Below are 9,908 nucleotides of genomic sequence, written 5' to 3'. Positions count from 1 at the left end.
CTTGCTCCTCATGTGGGATCTCTGTCCTTAATGTGCTGTACATTGTGATTTAATGCTATAACAACTACTCAAACAGTATGTTTCACTTTGTGTTTCTATGTGGGTACAAACTGTTGAAATCTTTATACTAAATTGATCTTCTGTATATAAAGAGAATTGAAAATGAATCTTGATGCAAATGGAAGGGGAGAGATAGCAGGAGAGGGGAGGGTTGTGGGTGGGAGGGAAGTTATGGGAGGGGGAAGCCATTGTAATCCATAAGCTGTACACTGGAAATTTATATTCATTAAATAAAAGTTTAAAAAAAAGAATGTACAGAGCAAATAATTCCTGAACTAAAAAAAAATATGCAAACACATGGAAACTGAAAAAAAAAAAACACATGCAAGGAAAGTGGTTGTAGTGATTAAATTGTTACTTTGAAAATATTGAGAAATTGCTGGGTCTGTTGTCTGAAAAAAAAGTTTAAACTCACCACACGTGAGATAATATTTTTTTTTGACAGGCAGAGTGGACAGTGAGAGAGAGAGAGAGACAGAGAGAAAGGTCTTCCTTTTGCCGTTGGTTCACCCTCCAATGGCCGCCGCGGTAGCGCGCTGCGGCCGGCGCACCGTGCTGTTCCGATGGCAGGAGCCAGGTGCTTATCCTGGTCTCCCATGGGGTGCAGAGCCCAAACACTTGGGCCATCCTCCACTGCACTCCCTGGCCACAGCAGACAGCTGGCCTGGAAGAGGGGCAACCGGGACAGGATCGGTGCCCCGACCGGGACTAGAACCTGGTGTGCCGGCGCCGCAAGGCGGAGGATTAGCCTGTTGAGCCTGGCGCCGGCACGTGAGATAATCTTAAAAGAAAGGCCAGTTTGAGAAATTTCAGGTTGGAGTATTTCAAAAATCTAGAACCATGTTTAATTCTGTTAGTATCACTCCAAAAATAGTAACAAAATATATGTCTTTATACATGTATTGCCTGGATCAGAACACGATGAATGTACCTATTGGGTTCTGAAAAGTCGGAAATAGGGCATTTTCCAGAATAGTTGCTAGAAGGAGTAGGGAGTCAATAGAGAGACATAAAGTTGGGCAGATTAACAGAAAGATAAACAACAAAGATGTAGGGAAACAGGTGGGTAGAGAAAGACTGCCGGAGATGGTCTACTAGAGGAAGAAATAGAGACCTAGAGAGAGATAGGAACACTCAAAGGACAAAACCAGTTAGGGGTAGAGACAGACATTCATAGAGACAGGGGACAAATCAAAATGAAGAGAGACAAAGAGAAAGAGAAACATACATATACAAAATGAGAAAGAGTTTGAGAGACAGAGTGAGGGAAACATATGCAAAATAATATATTTCTCTAACTTAGAGAAGAATATAGACATCCAAGAACAGGAGGCACACAGAATCCCCAAAAGACATGATCAGAGCACTTTGCTATAACACATCATATTATTGTATTCAAACATTCAAAAGTAAAACGTAAAGATTCTAAAATGTGTGAAGAAATGCCAGACTATCTTTAAAGCATCTCCAATCAGAATGACAGCAATTTTGTTATCCAAATCCTACAGGATGGAATACAATGGATAGTTATGATCCAAGTCCTGAAGGAAAATAAAACTCAACGCAGAATACTGTAACCACCAAAACTCTCATTTATTAATAAAGATGATCTTCAAAGGGATCAGATAAACAAGACTAGTGTCTGCTAATACTAACTGAAAGAATTAAAAAGGGAGAGAATGATCCAACATGGGAAGCGGGATACTCAGCAGACTCATAGAATGGCAGATGTCCTAAACAGTACTCTGGCCTCGGGACCTAAATGAAAGATCTGTGTCACTGAGATCCCAGTAGAAAGAATGGGTCATCAAAGAAGGAGGTACCTTTCTCTGAAGGGAGGAGAGAACTTCCACTTTGACTATGGCCTTGTTGAAATAAGATCAAAGTCGGTGAGCTCAGGGGGATTCCATAGACTTGGCAACTCATAACTAGAGCCTGGGTAGATTGCTGATGCCTTAAACAAGAGTGTCAATTTGTTAATTCAGCAACAGGAGTCACTGTGCACTTACTCCCCATGTAGGATCTCTGTCCTTAATATATAGTTCAATGTGAATTAATGATATGACTAGTGCTCAAACAGTATTTGGCAATTTATGTTCTGTGTGGGAGATCTTTACTTAATATATACTAAATTGATCTTCTGTATATAAAGAGACTTGAAAATGAATCTTGATGTGAATGGAATGGGAGAGGGAGCAGGAGATGGGAGGGTTGTGGGTGGGTGGAAAGTTATGGGGGGAAAGCCATTGTAATCCATAAACTGTACTTTAGAAATTTATATCTATGAAATAAAAGTTTCAAAAAAAATAAAGATGATCTTCCAAGACTAACAAAAATTGAAAGAATGAATCACCACCGGGCCAGCCTTACCCATACAAATTAAGGATGTTCTACACAAAGAACAAGAAAAAGATAATCAAAATCATAAAATAATAAATAGGCACAAAATCCCATAGTAATCATACAAAGGTGATTAAAAACAAAATGAATATTTATGGAAAATGGAAGGATCCAGTTATTACTTATAAAAATAATCTGGAATGTAAGTAGGATAAATTCTCCAATTAAAAGATACAGACAAGCTGAATGAATTAAAAACATGACTTGTCTATATGCTGTCTATAAGAAATACATTTTGCCAATAAAGAAACACAAACTGAAAGTAAAATGATGGAAAAAGATATTCTAGGCAAGTAAAAATCAACAAGAGCTGAGATAGCTTTCTTAATATTAGAAAAAAAAGAATTTAAGGAAAAATCAATCTCTTAAAAGAAATGAAGGTCACTATATAAGGATTAAAAGATCAAATTAACAAGAAGATCTGACTCTAATAATTGTGGATGCACCCAAAGATAGGTACTCAGCTATTAAAACATAGATCTAGAGGGAGACATAGATATAGAGGGAGATCTAGAGAAAATCCTCCCAAATGCCATCTATGAAGATAAAATCACTTTCATTCCAAACCAGAAAAAGATACAATGAAGAAAAAGAATTACAGAACCATATCCCTGATGAATACATGCAAAAATCCAGTAAAATACATGCTATTCAATTATATCAAAGCATCAGAAAGATCATTCACCCTGATCAAGTGGGATTTATCCCTGGTATGGTTCAACATAGGCAAATCAATAAATGTGATAGGCAAATCAATAAATGTGATATATCACATTAGCAAACTGAAGAATAAAATCTATATGGTTATCACAATAGATATAGAAAAAGTATCAACACAACTTCAAGCCAAAACCTATGCAAATTGGGTCTAGAAAGAATATATCACAACATAATTAAGGCAATATTGGACAAACTCACTGACAGCATCATATTGAATGGGGGAAAAGCTGGAAGCATTTCCATCAAGTTCTAGACCTAGATAGGGATGCCCTGTTTCATAATTGCTTCTCAATATTGTTCTGCTGGATTCACTTTTGCTAAGGTAAATAATGGGTCTGATGCTGTGGTGCAACAAGTTAAAGCCCCAGCCTACAGTGATTGCAGCATTGGGCTGCTTCACTTCTGATCCAGCTCTCTGCTATAGCCTGGGAATGAAGCAGAAAATGGCCCAAGTCGTTGGGCTGCTGCATGTATCTGGGAAACCTGGAAGCAGCTCCAGGATCCTGGCTCCTGGCTTCAGATCAGGCTAGGACCAGCCATTGCAGCCATTTGGGGAGTAAACCAGTGGATGGATGGAAGATTCATTCTCTCTCTCTCTCTCTCTCTCTCTCTCTCTCTCTCTCTCTCTCCTCCTCCTCCTCTTCCCCCCTCCCTCCCTCCCAATTCTTCTCAGTAACTCTGGTTTTCAAATAAATAAATAAATAAATATATTTTTAAAGGATTTGTAATTAGCCCAGATGCCTACAAGCTGATGAGTAAATAGAATGTGGTGCATATATGATGTGATTCTACTCAGCCATAAAAATAATGAAATCCTGTCTTTTTCCACAAAAAAATGGGATGCAACTAGAGATCATTACTCTAAGTGAAATAAGCTAGGCCCAAAAAGACAAATGTCTTATGTTTTCTGATTGGTTATAGCGGATAGAGCAAAAAAATCCTGTGATATTACTGTGATCTATATCTTGTCTTTACCACTCTGGAACAATAGTCTCCATAATTTATTTGTAGGGCTATTCATTTAGAGGAGTTTTGAACCTGTGATTGGAAAATAAATTGGAAGTATCTTATCACAAAAATTAAAAGAGAAAAGGAAAGGAGGAAGGAGCAGGGAGAGAAAGAAGATAGAAAAAAGGGAAAGCAGTGGAGGATGGCCCAGGTCCTTGGGCCTCTGTGCCCATGTGGGAGACCCAGAAGAAGCTCCTGACTCCTGGCTTCAGATCAGCACAGCTTCGGTGGCTGGCCATTGCAGCCAATAGAGAAGTGAACCATGGGATGGAAGACCTCTCCCTCTCTCTGTCTCTATCTATCTCTCTGCCTCTCCTCTCTTTGTGTAACTCTTTCAAGTAAATAAATACATCTTAAAAAAAGAAATAGAGAACTATAGACACACACAAAGACATACAGAGTGAGAAATAAATAGTAAGAGAGAAAGAGCAACATAGAAAGAGATAGATAAACAGAGTATGGTACAAAGACATACATACTCAAAGAGACACAGACAGAGTGATTAACAGGCTGAGAGAAAATGTAAGTTAAAGGCACATACAGAGATTGAGACAGTCCAAGAAAGTGATACAGAAAGACTCAAAGTGAGAAAGTTTACAAGATACAGAAATACACAGAGACACAGACACATGGAGACACAGACACAGAGACAGAAATAAAAATAAAGAGACAGCAGAGGGGTTCTGAAAAGGTCAAATAGCAGCAGGATGATCCAACCTATGCAGGGTGAAATTAATATTTGAAAGGGTGAGAAAGTAGACTCGCAGGATAGAACTGTGGGAGAACTCCAGAAGGAGACCCAGTGAAAGCAGTAGTAATGGTCAAAACCCACTCTGAAAAAGCAAATACAAATAAAATAAATTAAAATAGAACTTGGCTCTGAGTGGTTAAGACTCCTGCTCTGGCAAACCAGGTGAGAGGGGAATCCAGAGGACTATGGCACTACTGATAGAAGAGAGAGAGCTTGGTGAACCACTTATAAAGTTTCATGCACACTCCCTAAGACAACAGATGTGGGAAATAAATTTAAAAAATATGACAATCTGGGGCTGGCACTGTGGCACAGTGGGTTAACACCCTGGCCTGAAGTGTCAGCATCCCATATGAGTGACGCTTCAAGTCCTGGCTGCTTCTCTTCCGATCCAGCTCTCTGCTATGGTCTGGGAAAACTGAGGAAGATGATCCAGGTCCTTGGGCACCTGCACCCACATGGGAGACCTGAAAGAAGCTCCTGGCTTCTGGCTTCAGATCAGCCCACACTCCTTGTGGCCCTCTGGGGAGTGAACCATCAGATGGAAGACCTCTCTCTCTGTCTCTACCTCTCTCTGTAACTCTGTCTTTCAAATAAATAAAAACAAATCTTTATAAAAAATAATATGGAAATCTGCCTCTCTGCCCCCCTCACTGCTATAGCACAGACCTACAAACAGCAGGCAAAGGGTTCACACCATTTTCTAGATACAGACAGGAAGCTGCCACCTCACCTCCAATCCATGTGCCCAGTAATAACAGGAATCACTCAAACCTTCTCAGTGAGGACCACAAAAATTCATAAAAATTCCTTCCCCCTCCATGCCAGCTTCCCCATGCCAATTGCCCAGCAATGAGGGGAGGGAGATCCACCCCTATGGAGGGGAGGCCCCACTTGTGGGAATGTACTACTTGCCTAGCATCATTGAGAAATTAGCAGGGCTGCAATGGGCTGGTACTTTGTATGCCTGCAAACCACAGATGTAACTAGAGAAAATGTGTCCCTTGACATTGAAGCTGGTTAGAAGGACTACAAATAGTGCCTCTGGGAACACTGCAGCTTCCTTATACACAGGACTGGTTAGTGGGGTGGAGTAGCCCCACTTATATTCCATGACTTTGAGGGGGCTGGTGCAGTGCAACAGCAGGTAAAAGCCCTAGCCTGGGTGCTGGTTCTAGTCCTGGCTGCTCCTCTTCCGACCCTGCTCTCTGCTATAGCCTGGGAAAGCAGTAGAAGATGGCCCAAGTCCTTGGGTCCATGCACCCACATGGGAGACACAGAGGAATATCCTGGCTCCTGGCTTTGGATGAGCTCAGCTCAGGCCATTGCGACAATCTGGGGAGTGAACCAGCAGATGGAAGATCTCTCTCTGTGTCTCTACCCCTTTTGTAACTTCATCTTTAAAATAAAAAAATCTTTAAAAAAATCCATGACATAGAGCTCCCTGGAAACTGAGTCGAAGAGAACAGTGACTGCAAAAGAGGAGACAGAGTGTGGCTAGGTCCTGGCAACTTCAGAGCATTCTCCACATTCTCTGAGCTCCTTCACTAACTGTAGCAGCTCATAACAGAGGGAACCATGCTTATAGGAAATAATCCATAGATCAAATATGCAGTTCAACAAGCAGTGTGGATGAATGCTTAGCACACTGGAGATAAAAACCATGGCATCCATCAGCTGTGAGAAATGCTGGTCACATCAACAGAGGTGACCATTCCTCTCCATCCAGGTAACTAGAGGAGAACTACGACACCCAATGGAGATCTTACCCTGGACACTTGCCCCACCCAGGAATACTGAACAGAGAACCCTGGTCAAACCCAGAACACATCTCTTGGTATTTACTTATAGTAGTCCCAATAAATCAAAGACACTCATACCAAATATAAAAGCACCAGACCAAAAAAAATCTATAAATATCAAAAAGAAAAAGAAAAATTAACAAATAAGAGTAAGGAACACACTATGATCCCCCCAAAGGAACACTACAACATTTCAATAGTAGAAGGTGAAGATGAAGATTGAAGATATGCTATAAATGGAATTCAAACAACTAATCATTTGATACTCTGAAGCAATCAGAAGCAAATTCACAAACTAAAGATATAATATATGATATGAATGAAAAATTTTGCAATAAAATTTAGATTTTAGAGAAATCAAATGAAATGCTAGGAATGAAGAATTCAATAGATCAAATAAAAATGCAATGGAAAGTCTTAACAACAGAGTTGGTGAAGCAGAAGAAATAATATTCAAACTAGAAGATCAATCTCTGAATATTTTACAGTCAGACCAAAAACAAGAAGAAAAAAATTAGAAAACTAAAAAAATACTATTGGAGATATACCTGATACTATCAAAAACCCAACATATGGGTCATAGGAGTCCCTGAAGGCATGGAAAGAGAAATAATTAGAAGACCTTTTCAGTGAAACAATAACAGAAAAGTTCCCTAATTTGGAGGAAAAAAGGGGCAACCAAGTACAGGAATCACAGAACTCCTGATAGATATGAAGAGAAAAGATCTTCACCTTCACACATTGTACTAAAACTCACTGCAGTGGTGTAGTGGAATGAGAAGGCCATGCCAAGGTGGCCACTGGCAAGCGAGCGTCAGTTAGTCAGGAATGGCTTTGAAACCCACCTGGCTCTGGAAACTGCCTGGCGACAGGCTGTGATTGGATGGATTTGAAACTGCCTGGCAACAGGCTGTGATTGGATGGATTTGAAACTGCCTGGCAACAGGCTGTGATTGGATAGATTTGAAACTGCCTGGTGACAGGCTGTGATTGGATGGCTGTGGAAACTGCCTGGCAACAGGCTGTGATTGGTTGGGGTATGGACCGCCCCTTGACCAGATTGGCTGGTCTTGGCAATATAAGCTGTTTTGCCAACTGTAATAAACGAGTCTGCAGGCTGCTCGCCTCAAGCCTGCTCTCACCGGACTCCCAGGGTCTGTGTGTTGACTCCGCGCCTCTTGCCCCCACCACGCTGCTCTTCTCAGAACCCACTGCAACATTGTGGAGAAATCAACGACAACACAGTGGAACATAAAAAAAATCTAAAACGTGCATGAGAGAAAAGCCAGATTACTTTCAGAGGATCTCCAATAAGACTGACAGCCAACTTCTCATCAGAAACCCTACAGGATAGGAGAGAATGGCTGGCAAGATATAGTCCAAGACTTAAGAAAACAAAACTGTCAACTGAGAATACTGAACCTGGCAAAGCTCTTGTTTGAATGAAGGTGAAATAAAGATCTTCCTCAACATACAGAAATTGAAAGATTTTGACACCACTCATCCAGTCTTCCAGAAGCTGTTTAGTGATGTGCTACACACAGAAACACAGAAAAAGGGTCATCACTACAAAAGAAAGTGAAGGCAGAAAAATTCTCAGTAAAAACTGAAAGAAAATCCAAAGTAAAAAACAGTAATTTTAATGAAAATATAACAGGGAAAAGTCATTGCTTATCAATACTCACCTTGAAAGTAAATGGTCTCAACTCTCCAGTTAAAAGACACAAACCAGGACCGGCACCATGGCGCAGTGGGTTAATCCTCCTCCGCCTGTGGTGCTGGCATCCCATATGGGCACCGGTTCTAGTCCAAGCAGCTCCTCTTCCAATCCAGCTCTCTGCTATGGCCTGGGAAAGCAATAGAAGATGACATAAGTGATTGGGCTGCTGCACCTGTGTGGGAGGCCAGGAAGAGGCTCCTGGCTCCTGGCTTTGGATTGGCATAGTTCTGGCCATTGCAGCCATCTCAGGAGTGAACCAATGGAAGGAAGACCTTTCCCTATTACTTGCCCTCTCACTGTCTGTCACTCTACCTCTCAAATAAATAAATAAAAATCTGAATGGATTAAAAAATAATACCCATCACACTAACAAAGATGCATAGAGACTAAAAGTGAAAGGATGGAAACAGATATTCCATGCCAAGAGAAACCAAAAAAAGAGCTGATGTAGCCATCCTAATATCAGAGGAAATAAACTTTAACACAAAAACTGTTAAAAGAGACAAAGAAGGGCACTATGTAATGATTAAGGGATCAATTCAATAGGAAGATGTAACTATTATAAATGTATATGTGCCTAATTGCAGGGCACTTGACTATTTAAAAAAATATATAAGTGTATGTAAATAGAGACATAGACTCAAATACAGTAGTAAGCATGTACTTCAATACCCTACTTTGAGCTTTGGACAGATCAACCAGAGAGAAATTCAGCAAGGAAACAACAGAGTAAATTTACACTAAAGATCAAATATACCTAACAGATATCTACTGAACTTTCTATCCTACAACTGCAGAATACTCATTCTCACAAATGCATGGAACATTCTCTAGAATTGGCCACATGGTAGGCCATAAAACAAGTCTTAGCAAATTGAAAAACTCGAAGTCATACCATGCAAAAGAAACAATCAGCAAAGTGAAGAGGAAAATGACAGAATGGGAGAAATTATTTGCAAACTATACAACTGAGAAAGGATTAATAACCAGAATATAGGGGCTGGCGCCATGGCTCACTTGGTTAATCCTCCACCTGCAGTGCTGGCATCCCATATGAATACTGGTTCTAGTCCTGATTGCTCCTCTTCCAGTCCAGCTCTCTGCTATGGCCTGGGAAGGCAGTGGAGGATGGCCCAAGTGCTTGGCCCCTGCACCCACATGGGAGATCAGGAGGAGGCACCTGAGTCCTGCCTTTGAATCATTGTAGCTCCAGCCATGGTGGCCATTTGGGGGGTGAACCAATGGAAGGGAGATCTTTCTGTCTCTCTCTCTTACTGTCTGTGAAATAAATTTAAAAATAAAAAATTAAAAAACAACATATATAAAGTGATCAAGGAATTCAAGAAAAGAAACAACTCAGTTAAGAAATGGACAAAGAACTTAAATGAACATTTTTCAAAAGAGGAATTCCAAATGGCCAATAGATACATAAAAATATGCTCAGGAT

The sequence above is a fragment of the Lepus europaeus genome, chromosome Y (assembly GCF_033115175.1).
Source record: "Lepus europaeus isolate LE1 chromosome Y, mLepTim1.pri, whole genome shotgun sequence".
NCBI lineage: Eukaryota > Metazoa > Chordata > Mammalia > Lagomorpha > Leporidae > Lepus > Lepus europaeus.
The sequence above is the reverse complement of the archived record's forward strand: the minus strand, read 5'-3'. Positions refer to the sequence as shown.